The sequence below is a fragment of the Plecotus auritus genome, assembly GCF_963455305.1.
Source record: "Plecotus auritus genome assembly, chromosome: 7".
Lineage (NCBI taxonomy): Eukaryota > Metazoa > Chordata > Mammalia > Chiroptera > Vespertilionidae > Plecotus > Plecotus auritus.
The window spans coordinates 174,472,141-174,487,838 of record NC_137774.1 but is presented as its reverse complement, the minus strand read 5'-3'; the positions used below and the strand labels follow the sequence as shown (position 1 = coordinate 174,487,838).

General features: G+C 48.8%; 1 protein-coding gene across 2 annotated transcripts in view; it reads left to right on the top strand.

Moving 5' to 3' along the window:
- NPR3 (natriuretic peptide receptor 3) overlaps nt 1–15,698 on the top strand; it is a gene marked incomplete at its 5' end in the record, with an annotated part of 60,957 nt that overhangs the window by 31,084 nt on the left and 14,175 nt on the right. The gene's annotated exons all lie outside the window — the stretch shown is intronic.

Below are 15,698 nucleotides of genomic sequence, written 5' to 3'. Positions count from 1 at the left end.
TTTTTTGTTTGGTTCTAAATCTGTTTCCATTTGCATGTGACCTCCACCTCATGGCTGGGGTGGGTGGATTTGCCGCAAGAACGTGTTGATCTGGCGTGACCTGAAAGTGCTCCAGGGAGGGCCATGAGCCTGTGAACAAGGACTCTTCCAAACTATAGGCTCCGCCCTTTTGACAGTCACTGTGGTTTTCTTTTCTTTTTTTCTTTTTTTTTTAAAAAAATATATTTTATTGATATCTTGCAGAGAGGAAGGGAGAGGGATAGAGAGCTAGAAACATCATCGATCAGCTGCCTCCTGCACACCTCCCACTGGGGATGTGCCTGCAACCAAGGTACATGCCCTTGACCGGAATCGAACCCGGGACCCTTCAGTCTGCAGGCCGACGCTCTATCCACTGAGCCAAACCGGTTTTGGCCAGTCACTGTGGTTTTCTTCCGTCATGTTTGGTGATGTGATTTCTGCGAGAAAGCTGTTTTGCAATAACGGTGGCAATATACTCAGATGTGCGCGGCTCAAATAGCAATGCAGCGTGGAAATGCATTTCTCCGTGCAAAGGCTAAGCTGTCACACCCCCGCCCCCCGACGAGAAGGGCACTTCAGCACTCTTGGCCACAGGCTTCACCATGGAAACACAGACGAACTTCTTAGAAGAGACGGGTCACTTCACATACGGGCTGCAGGCCCTTCAGCAGGCGCGGCTGCAGAAAGAGCACGCGTGGGCGCTGACGACGGTGCCCATCAGAGGAAGTGAAGAAGCTCAAGGCACGACTGTGGAGGGTGAACGCCCAGATTTCTTTCTTTCTTTTTTTTCCTGCTTTTCTCCCCCTTCCGCCTGCCTCTGTGCTCCTGGGGCCGCAGGGGCTCAGCACCCCTCCTTCTCCTGGTGGAGGAACTCCTGTACACTAAGCTGTGGGGGCTCAGCAGCTTAGCTTCGCCTCACATTGCATTTCCAGGAGGAGCCTGGACAGGAAAGGCGGAAGGTAAACAGATCTAAAGGAGCTATTCTTCTGTCAGGGGGAGTAGACGCGAGAGTGTCTCAAACGCCAGGACTTATCTTTTTTTAAAAAATATTTTAATATTTTCATTGATTTCAGAGTGGAAGGGAGACGGGGAGAGAGAGAGAAACATCGATGATGAGAGAGACTCATTGATCGGCTGCCTCCTGCACACCCCACTCTGGGGATCAAGCCCGCAACCCCGGGCAAGTGCCCAGACCGGGAATCGAACCGCAGGTTGATGCTCAAGCCCTGAGCCCTGCCTGCGGGCAGGATGTATACTTCCCACAGGAGCGCTCTGCCCAGGAAACGGTTCCTGAGGCCGCCCCATGGCTGGAGCAGCGTGGCGCTTTCAGAACTTAACTCCCCGACAGGAAGGTTTGCATTTCACGACCAGGGCTGCAGCAAAAAGACTCTGCCTTGCACATCATTTGACAGGCCCCGGAGGGAATGCCCATGTGTGTGCAGCCTTCCAGCTTGGAAGAGGGGCGGCCAGCAAGCCCCTGCCAGCTCCGCTGGCCACCGCGCTCCCAGACGGCTCCGGTGTTTGATGCGGACAGCAGCCACAGGGTTTTAAAGTCTCAGGGCAGAGTTCTGGTTCACGAGGCCTGGCCATGGATGCTGCTGTCCGTGTGGGTGGATGTGGTGAGGTGCCCAAGGTAGCGGTTCAATAAATATTAATTGATGGGCATTAAAACAATCGATGACCCCGGGGCATGCCAGCTTGTGTGCCAGAGACTTTAATCTGTGAAATGGAGAAAACCACACTGAGTTGCTCTTGGAAGTTATGAAAAATGATTGTAAAGGGTTTATAAGCGTCAGAGCTGTGAGCGATAGTGTCCAAAGAAAACAGGCCGGCCGCCGGGAGCAGAGCATCCCTGGGGCCTGCACGCAGCGCACAGTAGCCGTTTGCAGCGACGTCCTTTCTGGGTTCCGGCCAGGGGCCAAAGGAGAGGAACTAGAATCATGTGGTGCTGGGGACTCACCCCCTTTCCCAGGTAGGAAATTTGAAAGAAGCTCAAGCTGTAGGAAGTTATTTTGGATTAGTCTTTATCTTCTGCTCTTTCCCCACTCCTCGAGGGAAATTTGCTTCATTTTGCAAGGTTCTAAAAACCTCCCCCCCACAGGCTAGGACAGCCGTGGGTAAACTACGGCCCGCGGGCCAGATCCGGCTGTTCTATCCGGTTCTCTTGCTCTCCCCTCCGCTCCTTTACTTTGAATTTATATTAGTTCACACAAACATTCCATCCATGCTTTTGTTCCAGCCCTCCGGTCCAGTTTAAGAACCCATTGTGGCCCTCGAGTCAAAAAGTTTGCCCACCCCTGGGCTAGGATATAAAGGTAGAGAGGAGGTGAGCAGAGGATTTTTGTATTTTTTATTATAAACGTTTGACAGTTGACCTAAATTTGGAGACCTGGATAACTATTTCCTTTACCCCGTTATCTTATGTGGGATGATAACTAGCTCCCCGAAATCAGCCGTGTCTCTACCCTATCCTGTGGGCTGTAAAGAGCTTTAATTCATTAGTAAACAGCCCTGCGTCGGATGGCACCCACATTTGCCCGCTGCTGCCCTACAGATTGCATTCATTTTTTTTAAAAATATATTTTATTGATTTTTTTACAGAGAGGAAGGAAGAGGGATAGATAGTCAGAAACATCGATGAGAGAGAAACATCAATCAGCTGCCTCTTGCACACCTCCCACTGGGGATGTGCCCGCAACCAAGGTACATGCCCTTGACCGGAATCGAACCCGGGACCTTTCAGTCCGCAGGCTGATGCTCTATCCACTGAGCCACACCGGTTTTGGCCAAATTGCATTCATTCTGATTGTAGGCCATTTTTCCTTTTCTGCACTCAGCAGCGACGTGTAGTTACGGTAACCGTACGTCCAGGAATTTCTTGGGTAGAATCGACAGCAGACAAGTCCTGTACCCTCCAAGTGCACGCGTGTTTGTGTTGACTCCTTGACCCCGGGTGTTGCTGTGCCGATGGTAAAGCCCGCAGATGGCGATTGATCAGAGCTGTCTGCGTGCCTCCCTGCACCCACACAGTCCCTCCTCTGGGCCAGGCGTGGTGCCAGGCCCTGTGAGGAGCATTCACACCCGGGGGGGGGGGTGTCTCTTAAAGGATGGGTAAGGTCACGGGTACAGAAGAGCCTCCCAGGGAGGCCAGAGGGAATCCAAGCTTAGATGAAGGCTGCGTGAGACCCATTCAGGACACAGCAGAACAGCCCGCCTTGAAGGGGGGGATTTGTAGGTGAGTAGTTGGGAAAGGTCCCCCTCTTTTTTGAAATCTGCCTCTCCCCAGCTGCCAAGGCACCGCCGTCGCCAAGCTCGCCGCCTACACCGCTCGTCTCCCCGTGTGACTCCCCTTTTCCACTCGCTCGGCAAATACTAGTGTTTCCCAAGCTTCTCCCCCTGGCCCTTTCCTCTCCAAACATGTTTCTGGGCAGCACGTCCACTCGCCTGGGTGGAATTTTCATCCCAGCGCGGGTCACACCGAGTTTGTATCTCTGCCTCCAGCCTCTCTGAGCGGCGGGCCCCTGCTGCTCATTCCCACTGGCCTCTGCCTGAATAACACCGTGTCTGCCCGTCCCATCTTCCCGTCGATCTGCTCCGTTCTGAGCTCTCTGGAGCGTAGAGAGGAACCAGGAGGATGGAAGTCTGAGCTCAGAGAACTTGTTCCACAGGGAAGGGGAAGTGGGAGATTGGCGTCCAACGGTTTTCAAGCGTTGTGACAGGAGAGCAGCCTCAGTGCTGATAAGGTCAAGGGTCTTGTTACTCAAAGGTGGACCAGAGGAACCTTGGTGCTCCATCCCTCACACCTACTGAATCAGACCCTGCATTTGAATAAGTTCCTAGGTGAACGTATGGTCTAGGGCAGTGGTCGGCAAACTGCGGCTCTCGAGCCACATGCGGCTCGCGAGCCAAGGTTTGCCGCTCTGTTGACTAATGAGTTTGCCGACCACTGCCCTGGGGCTTAATCACAAGGAACAGCAACAGCCTGTAATTATTGGAATCGAGAGTCTAGGTCCGTGGTCAGCAAACTCATTAGTCAACAGAGCGGCAAACCGCGGCTCGCGAGCCACAGTTTGCCGACCACTGGTCTAGGGCAGCGGTGCGCGGACCACTGGTGGTCTGTGAGGTCTGGAAGGTTGGCGACCGCTGGTCTAGGGTATATGTAGGAGAGAGAGTTGATGAAACGGAGTGGAGATGAAGTTTATCCAACAATGGTGGTCCGAGAACTAGAGGCTGTGGTGCTGAATGAATGGATAGGGACATTGAATGCACAGGGACATCGGAATGGCCCAGGATGAATGCAATAATGTGGGTGGAGAGGAAGAATGTGAGCTGACTGACAACCTCCTTAATGCATTCTCTGTGCCTGGGGGTGAGGGAGGGCCGTTGCAGGAGATGACAGTGATATTTGACAGGATTTTTGACATCTTAGCTCCCTGAGAACAGAGTCTCTGACTAGGATTTTTCCATATTTCAGCTCTTAAAAAAATATAGCAGGTCCTTAAATAATGACATTATGAGCAGTAGGCTCCAGTAGATTAACCCACTCCCCCCTGTACCCCCCACCCCCCCCTTCCTCCGATTTTACGTCAATTTACAATGAAAAAAAAAAAACACAAAACAACACAACAACAACCCTGGAGCTGACTTTAACAATCTGGTATCCAATACCATCTTTTTCTTTCCTTGGATCCTATTTTCCTGACAGTCAATTAAAACTGTGTTTGCTAGGGCAAACGTCCTCATTCTTCTTTCCTCCCTCCTGATATGCAGAGAACATCTTGGCCATCTTATGCATGGCAGAGCAGTCAAAGTAAGTCTTGAAAGAGGAGGCTGTTCATCTCGGTTCACTGTCCCTGGGTGAGTTTGGTCTTGCGGGAGCTGCCTGGCTTGATAAACACATTAACGCTGCGGGCGCACGTGCTGGGTTGGAGACCGATGACTTGAGGTCCACTTGCAGCCCTGTCTTCACTCCCTGTGCGACGTTGACTGAACCAGGCAAGTGTGGTGGCTCCACGCGCCCACTTACACAAGACGCTGGTTGGCCTATATGAGCTCAAAAATGCCCTTCCAGTCGTAAATTTTTGCGTTTCTGCCATTCTTTTGGGCTGTTACGAAATGCCTATGAGGTTAAAAGAATGCATCTCCCTAAGACATGTACCCAGGGGTCTCTCTTGTGTTGTGGGAAGTATATTTATTAGGCTCAGTGTCATTCGACCTTTAAAATACTGGGACTAACGCCATGATAGTCCTGCTGCATCTGCATCTAGAACACTCTGCATGGTTTTGGTAATGTTCTTAAGAGAAACCAGTCTCTTCACATTAGTAGAGTATGTTAGCCCTAAACATTAAAAAAAAAAAAAAAAAGAAATGTAATTCCTTTTAATTGCCCAAGGGGATGAAACAATTTTCTTATGAAATAGACTTAAAAAGATCAATCTCTTCAAAATGTTTAAGATGTGGCATGATCCAACCTGTGAAGACTATGGGGCTTTTCTTGAAATTTGAAGACTTAACTGAATTCTCAAGCTGTAGACCTGAAGGGATACTTTCAGGATAATTACAAGGAATGCCTGTTTTTCCTGGTAGTTAGTAAGCATATGAAACTCATTACTTGCATAGTTTCCAAAAGCTGTCTTAAATGGGTTCCAGGATGATTTAGATCAGTTCATCACGATGGGTCCCAAATGGGATTAAGATCGTGTGGATCACTTGGTGTGTTGCCTTATTCTTTGAGGTTCATACCTTTTAATGTATTTTTCTAAAAAGTCTTTTTTAAGAATAATTATTGTTTTAAAATGAAAAAAATTGGTTAAATGATAGAAAACACAAAACTGGACAAAACATGAATGTTGACCTTATGTGTATTATCATATGTTCCAATAGCACCAACTGTGGAAAGGTTTCCACAATTTTCCAGGTTTTGCTTATTTATGTAGGGAATTGATTAATAAAGAAAACATTTTATTATGGGAATTTTAAAAATATACAAAAATAGTGAGTGCAGTGTAGTGTAACTCCATGTCTCTATCACTCAGCTTCAACAATTTTCAGCTCAGTCTGATGAAATCTATACCTTTTCACCACCATTACCCCACTCCCTGATAATTCCTCAGGCACCCCCATTTCCTCTGGAAATATCGTAGTATGTATCTAATAGGTAAGGCTCTTTATTATTTTATTAAAATAAAGTTTATGTGTCTTGACTAACGTGAGCAATGCTGCAATGAACGTCGGGTGCAGGTATTTCTTTGAGATACTGATTTCATTTTCTTCAGATATATGCCCGGAAGTGGGATAGCTGGATCAGATGGTAGTTCTATTTTTAATCTTTGGAGGAAGTGTCATACTGTTTCCCTAATAGCTGCACCAATTTACACTCCCACCCACAGTGCACAAGTTTGCCTTTTTCTCCACATTTTCACCAATACTTGCCACCTCTTTTAAAAAAAATAATAATAGCCATTCTAACAGGTGTGCATTGATGTCTCATTGTGGTTTTGACTTACATTTCGCGGATGATTAGTGACGTTGAACATCTTTTCATGCATCTGTTGATCATCTCTGTGTCCTTTTTGGAAAAAAAAAATGCCTATTCAGGTCCTTTGCTCTTTTTTTTTTTTTAAAGCATTTTTTAAAAAATATAATTTATTGATATTTTACAGAGAGGAAGGGAGAGGGATAGAGAGCTAGAAACATCGATGAGAGAGAAACATCGATCAGCTGCCTCCTGCACACCCCCCACTGAGGATGTGCCTGCAACCAAGGTACATGCCCTGACTGGAATCGAACCCGGGACCCTTCAGTCCGCAGGCCGATGCTCTATCCACTGAGCCAAACCGGTTTCGGCTTGAATTCATTCTTGAGTAGAATCATGCAGTATTGTGACTGGCTTCCATGTACTGCTTTTGTGGTTTTGCATGGTATTGCATGTATTAATATTCATTTCCTCTCTTTTTAAGTTGCTGAGTAATATTTTATTGTATAAATGTAAGTATAATTTGCTTACTTATTTTGTATTGATGGACTTCTTCCTCTCCAGTTTGGGACTGTTATGACTACAGCTGCAATAAGCATTCTGGTATAAGTCTTAGAGTGGACATATATTTTCATTTTTATTGTTTGCTTGAATACCTAGGAGTAGAATTGCGGGTCACAGCACAGATGTGTGCTTTATAAGAAACTGCAAAAGTAGTATTGCTTTACATTCCCACCAGCAATGTTTGTTGTGGGTGATATTTTATAGAGATGGTATTTAGTTCTGTTCCTCTGAAGAGGAAATTTTGTGCTAGCAGGCAGTTTGACTGACTAACCGCTTTGAATTTTGGGAAGTGTGTTGTTATTTTTTTTAAGGAAGAAAGTGGTCCTGTTTCGGTTTGGTTTCAGTCTTAGTCTTTGGACGAAGTCTTTACTTCCAAGGTGTAGCCCATAGAGAGTCTGACGGGGAAGCCTGAGCTATTTCCCACATTCCCCTCACCTGGTGGCATTCAAGCTCCAAACTCCCTCTGTGCAGAGGGCAGCCATCCGGTGCTCCTCAGCTTCTGCAGCCCTCCAGCTGCTGCTTCTCCTGGGCGCCTTGGTGTCGACCTTGCGCAGGCGCGATCAGAAGCCTTTCCCTTAGCAGTCACCCCGGAACCAATTTGTACGGCAATCTCAGCTTTGTGGGACCCAGCCAAGAGCAAAGGAGCGTGTGAGGAAGGGCTTGGCGCCGTCACGATGGGCATATGCTCTATTCGTTTTGTCAGAGGGGGCTCTGTCAAACCCTCGCTCAGAACCCACTGACCCCACTGCAAGGAGAGCTGTAATGCACTTCGTGATTTCTTCCCCCAGTTTACAGGACATGAAAGAGAGCGAGACGACATGCTAGAGGCAGTGGGAGTAGCAGGCAGTGACAGGTGACAGCCGAGGCAACCCCCCCGGGTGCAGTCTTCCTGGAGTAGAGGCAGGGCGAGGTCCCAGGGGAACTAACACACCTGCCACCCGGCTTGCACACCAGGGCGCTTGTGGAGCGTCAGGGTGCGCAGGCACGCCCAAGTGAAACCGGCCCGTGAACGAAAGGGTACACGGTGTGCACCAAGTGTAACACGGAGGGAAGGAGGAGTGAGGTGGCTCAGGGAAGGCGTGGGCAAGAACAAGTTTGAGTGGCTCACAGAAGGTGGCTGTACCCATTGGGTCGTGGGAGGAAGCAGAAGACACACCGGGAGGTGTGTGCCCAGTTAAGGAAATCACCAGGGGGTGGCAAAGAACGGCTAGCCTGCAGAAGTGGGAAGCTGTTACCACCCCTCGATCCGAAGGGGCAAAAGGAAGGAAGGCTCGTGCTCTACACTCACCAGTTCCAAGAACCCAGCTGCGTGGAACCCTCTGCCTCGTTCCCCCTCACAGGCGGTCGGGCGGCTTTCCTCGCTGCATTTTGCTCGTGTGAATGGATGCCGCATACCAGCCTAGAGGCCCCCATCCTCAGCACTGCTGTTCCCTTCATTAAAGGGCCAGCTAGCTGCTGTGGTATAGGAGATGAATGAGAGGCCACATTTGAATTAATGATCTTCCCAGGACTGTTTAATGATCCATTTCATTTATTCTTAAAATATATTTTTATTGATTTCAGAGAGGAAGGGAGAGGGAGAGAGAGAGAAACATCGATGATGAGAGAATCATTGTTAAGCTGCCTCCTGCATGCCCCCCATTGGGGATCAAGCCCGCAACCCAAGCATGTGCCCTGACTGGACATCGAACTATGACCTCCTGGTTCTTAGGTCGATGCTCAACCACTGAGCAACACTGGCCGGGCAGATACATTTTGTTTGTGATGACGATAGAGAGTGGTACCTTTCTGCTTCTACCCACACTTCAGGCTAAAAGATCTGAGTTCATGTGTCAGTCTAGGCCAGCCGTGGGCAAACTACTGCCCGCGGGCCGGATCCGGCTGTTCTATCCGGTTCTCTTGCTCTCCCCTCCGCTCCTTTACTTTGAATTTATATTAGTTCACACAAACACTCCATCCATGCTTTTGTTCCGGCCCTCCGGTCCAGTTTAAGAACCCATTGTGGCCCTCGAGTCAAAAAGTTTGCCCACCCCTGGTAGGGCATTGCTCCAGGGGCAGAGCTGAGCCCAGGATGGAGACAGTCATTTGGGCAAGTGAGGGCAAACCCCCACCCCCAGGGAGTCCTAACTTCAGTACAGGAGAAAGGAGTCTGCCGGACGGTATGGAGGTGCTTTGGTCGAGCATAGAGCTGGACCCTGCTCTCTCCCTGACCTGCTACCTGACTCTTCGTAAGTCACTTGCCCTTTGCATTGCCTCAGAGGTCAGCCAGGATAAGGGTGAAGATGTCCGACGGCACCCTCTTCCAGGCGAGAAGTGACCTGGGGACAATTCCGTGCAGGCAGCCCCTGTGTAGAAGAACAAACGTTAACTGTCGGTCAGGAAGAGGAAGGACCGCCTTTCTGGTGCTGAGGAGGTTGTGATACCACTTGATTTATGGAGTTCCTGCTCTTCCTTTAAATTGTAGATTTTTAATTTTATGATTCAAGAGAAAATTGAATGAATACAGATAGTATCCATCTTTTTATTGTACGGAGCTCATGTACAGTGTTTATCAACTAAATAATATTCTTTAACTTTTTGCCTGCATGCTACATCCCCAGCTCTCGTTCTTCTGCTGGCCACCATCTCCAGTGGCCTGGGAGGGGAGGACAAGGTCCATTTTCAGGATCAAACTGCTAATTAGACAATAGGCCGCTGCCATTGTTCCTGCTGTGAAGGGGAAAGACAGGTCTTGAATCCATTTTTCCTCTCACCTTCCTGCCATCAAAATTTCCCTTCCCCCCATCTTCTCTTCAATGGAATGGAAGGTTAAGGGTCATGTCTTTTCAAAGGACTCGAGCCCAGTCGGCGTGGCTCAGTGGTTGAGCATTGACCTATGAACCTGGGTTCGATTCCTGGTAAAGGCACATGCCCCAGTTGGGGGCTCGATCCCCAGTGGGGGGCATGCAAGAGGCAGCCAATCAATGATTCCCTCTCATCATTGATGTTCCCATCACTCTCTCCCTCTTCCTTCCTCTCTGAAATCAATAAAAACATATTTTCAAAAAGACAAAGACTCTTGAGATATGCTGCTCAACTCTCCACTTTCCTTATTTGCATTGGGAACCATTGGCTTATGGGAAGGAAGACAGAGCCACCCTGTGATATGCTTGAGTTCACTGAATACCACAGGCCAGATCTCCGGGCAGCCTCGCCTTGCAGTGAGCTCTGGGAGCTTTCTGCCGGGACTCTGTGTGAGAGCGTTGCAGGCTGTCTCAGATACCCAGACCACCTGGGAGGTGGATTACTGCTGTGTTAGTCACTATCACTGTGCAAACAGCTGAGACAGGCAACATCTTGGCTTACTTGTTTGGAACACAAACATTGAGGAATTCCTCTACGAATGTGCCTCCCCAGAGAGAAATGAGAAAGATGCCACTCCTGTCACAGATGGGAGCCATGTCATGAATGGTCACTCTTTATGCTCAGTTAAAAAAAAATAGCAGGATTTCTATTTGGCTTTCTCCAGGAGAGATGAAAAACACACACTAATAAATAGACATGGCTGACAAGTGCAATGGGAGAGACAGGCCAAAGGCAAAAATGGCATCCTTCCATTTGGCATACCTGCCGCGGGCAGCTCCAGAGGGAAAATCAAGAGAACTGAGAGGCAGTGATGGGAGAGTTAATGCCAGCATGCTGCCCTGGTCTGGCAAAGTTCCCAGGATGCGTGGAAGACGGTACGTGGTTTCCATCTTGTTGGAATGATACACAGCACGATAGTGATCGCCTGGGGCTTGTCCCCCATGGTGGTCCACTTCCCAACCGCCTTGCGCAGACTCCCTCTATGTGTCCGTATGGAGCTGTGACACTGTGTTCTTATGGAGCTGTGACTGTTTGTGTCCGTATGGAGCTGTGACACTGTGTCCGTACGGAGCTGGGACACTGTTTGTGTCCGTATGGAGCTGTGACACTGTGTCCGTATGGAGCTGTGACACTGTTTGTGTCCGTATGGAGCTGTGACTGTGTCCTTATGGAGCTGGGACATTGTTTGTGTCCGTATGGAGCTGGGACACTGTTTGTGTCCGTATGGAGCTGGGACACTGTTTGTGTCCGTATGGAGCTGGGACACTGTGTTCTTATGGAGCTCTGACTGTTTGTGTCCGTATGGAGCTGTGACACTGTGTCCGTATGGAGCTGTGACACTGTTTGTGTCCGTATGGAGCTGTGACACTGTGTCCGTATGGAGCTGTGACACTGTTTGTGTCCTTATGGAGCTGTGACACTGTGTCCGTATGGAGCTGTGACACTGTTTGTGTCCGTATGGAGCTGTGACACTGTTTGTGTCCGTATGGAGCTGGGACACTGTTTGTGTCCTTATGGAGCTGGGACACTGTTTGTGTCCGTATGGAGCTGGGACACTGTTTGTGTCCGTATGGAGCTGGGACACTGTCTGTGTCCTTATGGAGCTGGGACATTGTTTGTGTCCGTATGGAGCTGGGACACTGTTTGTGTCCGTATGGAGCTGGGACACTGTTTGTGTCCGTATGGAGCTGGGACACTGTGTCCGTATGGTGCTGTGACACTGTCTGTGTCCGTATGGAGCTGTGACACTGTCTGTGTCCGTATGGAGCTGTGACACTGTCTGTGTCCGTATGGAGCTGTGACACTGTTTGTGTCCGTATGGAGCTGGGACACTGTTTGTGTCCGTATGGAGCTGGGACACTGTGTCCGTATGGAGCTGGGACACTGTTTGTGTCCGTATGGAGCTGGGACACTGTTTGTGTCCGTATGGAGCTGGGACACTGTTTGTGTCTGTATGGAGCTGTGACACTGTTTGTGTCCTTATGGAGCTGGGACACTGTTTGTGTCTGTATGGAGCTGTGACACTGTTTGTGTCCTTATGGAGCTGGGACACTGTTTGTGTCTGTATGGAGCTGGGACACTGTTTGTGTCCGTATGGAGCTGGGACACTGTTTGTGTCTGTATGGAGCTGGGACACTGTTTGTGTCCGTATGGAGCTGGGACACTGTTTGTGTCCGTACGGAGCTGGGACACTGTTTGTGTCCGTACGGAGCTGGGACACTGTTTGTGTCCGTACGGAGCTGGGACACTGTTTGTGTCCGTACGGAGCTGGGACACTGTTTGTGTCCGTACGGAGCTGGGACACTGTCTGTGTCCGTATGGAGCTGTGACACTGTCTGTGTCCGTATGGAGCTGGGACACTGTTTGTGTCCGTATGGAGCTATGACACTGTGTCTGTATGGAGCTGTGACACTGTGTCCGTACGGAGCTGTGACACTGTGTCCGTATGGAGCTGGGACACTGTTTGGTCCATATGGAGCTGGGACACTGTTTGTGTCCGTATGGAGATGGGACACTGTTTGTGTCCATACGGAGCTGGGACACTGTTTTTTTGAGACTGTAAATCCCCAGGGCTCTGGAATTGCATTGTTCTCTCTGTTTGTTCAACATCTAGCAGGAATGACTGCATTTAGGAATTTAATGAAGACTTACGGCTAATGACAGTAAGGAGGAGCTTTCTGGCTAAAATGATGCTACATACTGGAGAGGTTGTGCAGTCTGTCCGTCAGGACTTGGAGGTCCAGGTGCTGTTCTGACAGAGGCGGGGTGGGGGCAGACCAGATGACCTACTTCCTTTGAGCCTGGAGGTCCAGTGGAACGTGTTCCAAAGGCAACTTAATACTCTGGACTTTTTTCTCCCTTATTTTTAAAAAATTTGCACTTCTAATTTGCAGTGTCTATAATGTGCTAATGGGCTTTCCTCCCACTTAAAAACATGTGTGGAAGTGAGAATGTTCTCCTGGAGAAAAGAAGGTCTCTAGGGTTCTGCTTCTGGCTCCAGGGCCTATGAGGTAGGTGTTATGAAACCGCCTCCGCAGCAGGTTGGGGTGCCAGTGAACCTCGGTGGGGGTCAGCAGCTCTCCTGCTAATTTTGGCAGGAGAGGGAGACACTCAGCTACTTTGAAAGAGAGGAAGGACAACTTTCAATCTATTTGCAAATCAGGATAGAACGGGTTTTCAGACCCGGACATGGGTTTAGAACCAATCTATTCTCTTCTACCGTTTAACCTGGAAGGAAAAATTAATCCAGGTTCATGTTTCTCAGCTAGATGATCGTTCTTTTCATCCTGGGTTGTAGAGGGGGCAGTACAGAGGGCATATCAAGAAGAAGGAGGCCCAGCCGGCATGGCTCAGTGGTTGAGGGTTGACCTATGAACCAGGAGGTCACGGTTCGCTTCCGGATCAGGGCACATGCCCGGGTTGTAGGCTTAATCCCCAGTGTGGGGCGTGCAGAAGGCAGCTGTTCAATGATTCTCTCTCATTATTGATGTTTCTCTCTCTCTCTCTCTCTCTCTCCCTCTCCCTTCCTCTCTGAAATCAATAAAGATCTATTTTAAACAAAAGAAAGAAGGAAGGGGAAGAGTCAGAGGAGGGGTGGTGCTGGGGACGTGGCCAACGCAATGGGTGGCCAACAGTAGGTAGGTGTTATGATGGCCTTGGGTTAGGATTTTGGGAAGGCGTCAGGAGGAGGAGGAAGAGCGGCGGAGGTACTTCACAGTTGAAGCAGAGTTGTCCTAGGCTCCCCAGGAACAAGGAGTATGGAGGGAACAACCCTCAGGTACAGCGTGCAGGACGGTTGAGGGTGAGCGATGATGCTCTTTTGGTCTTCAAAGTAAGGAGAGGATTAGCCCAGAGCTTTTCTGAGCACCCGCATCTCCCATATTCCATGAGGCTGCGACTTCCCTCTGTAGCAGGCTGGTGTGCGTATAATTATCAAAGAGAAAGAGCTTTTGAAAAAATATGTTTAGTGGCCTGAGAACGAAGTTACACAGCCAGAGTTCACTTATTAAAACTCATTAACTCGTCAGCATGCGTACTTTCTCAAGCCACAGTGACTTCATGGTCTAAGTGAAAATTTCATATTCCTTTGGAAAATGTAATTAGCACAGCCGAATCAGCAGAAAATTACCTTTGACTAGTAGATGTTATTTCTTCACACTCTGCTTTGCCTAAGAAAATAATGACTCTGAGACCTAAGTGTGACGGCTGAGAGCAAGAGCCATTGTCTACGATTTGCTTCATGGTCCCAGGAATTGTGTTAGATGTCTTACATGCCCTCATTCATTTAATCCCCAGAAGATCTCTGTGAAATGAATAGGTGCTAAACCCCCATTTTAAACTGAATGAGGAAACTGAAGATCAGAGAGATTAAATAATGTGTCAGGGCTGGGATTAGATTTTGGGTCCAGCGGTTGATTCAGAACTCTCCTGTGAGCCAGCACTCCTTTCCATCCTCCACCCACCCCAGCGGGTCAGTGCAATTGACCAGCTCGGGCTGCACTCATCATACTTGGACAGAATAAAGGACCGGACATAGGGGAAGTAAGAGAACTAGTTGGGGTCTCAAAGCAAGAACGAAGAGTCTTAGTTTCCGTTAAGTATAAAATGGGTCAGTAAGATATGTGATACCAGTAAGTTGATTAATACCACTACTAGAAATTAGAAGCTAAGCAGGATCCCTCGCTTTATAATTCTCCATCTCTAGACAATAATGACAAAAACTAACAGTGAATACTGACTCTTTTACATTATTGATTTGTTTAAACACGACGGCACCCCCTAAGAGAGGTGTTACTATCTCCCTCATTTTCCAGATGGGGAACACTGAGACCTAGCGAGGTGCAGAAACAAGGCTAGGAAGGGGTGCAGCTGGGCTCCCTACGATTATTCGGACCTGCCTCTCAGCAGTAGGCTTGGTCAAATCTCAAATATTTGCTTCTGGGACACAAACAGGACTTTATCGGCCCTTTGGGAGGGATGAAGCCAAGTAGAAGTGGATGTTGAACTGTGTGTTCTGTGAATGTTTTCGTATTTGAACTGGGGGCGGGGCAGGAAACAGCCTCAAAAGCCTCACCGTGACTGACACCACCATTGCAACCCCACATTATCTTCCACCCTTTTAACCTGCTTTTTATTTATGATGTAAAATGATTGTTGTTGTTATTGGAGATTGGTTGACTCGACAGTTTATTTCCTGTCACCCCCCAGCAGTGAACCCCAGGAAGGTGGGGGCTTCATTTCTCTTGTTCAAACCCCTCCCTCCCTCCTCCCCCCCGCCCACCCCCGTGCCAACACACACACAACCATTCCGAGGACAATGCCTGGCATACTTTAGATCAGGGATGGGGAACCTTTTTCTTTGGATATTTATCACATCATTCTCAGGCCATACAGACTTATCAACTTAAACATTAGCCTGCTGTATTTGGTCAAACATTTCATTAACTCACCCCCAATGCCTTGGCAGGGCCAGACCACATGATTTCATGGGCTTCATATGACCCAAGGGCCAGACGTTCCCCATCCCTGCTTGAGATGATCAGATACTAACGCCACCTTGGCCTGCATCCTACAGGGCAATATACCACCTACGTAGACCTCAGAGCCCGGCCCTGAAAGTTCACATGTGGAATGCAGGAGAGGGAGAGAATCTCTGGGTCCACAGTTACAGGAGATGATATGGTCCAGGGCTGTCTGAGGCCAGCTCTTCACATTTATCAAAAAAAAAAAGCCTCACCGTCATCATCCGTCCAGGGGATGCCCAGTGCATTCTGCTGTGTGGTGTTACAGTCCG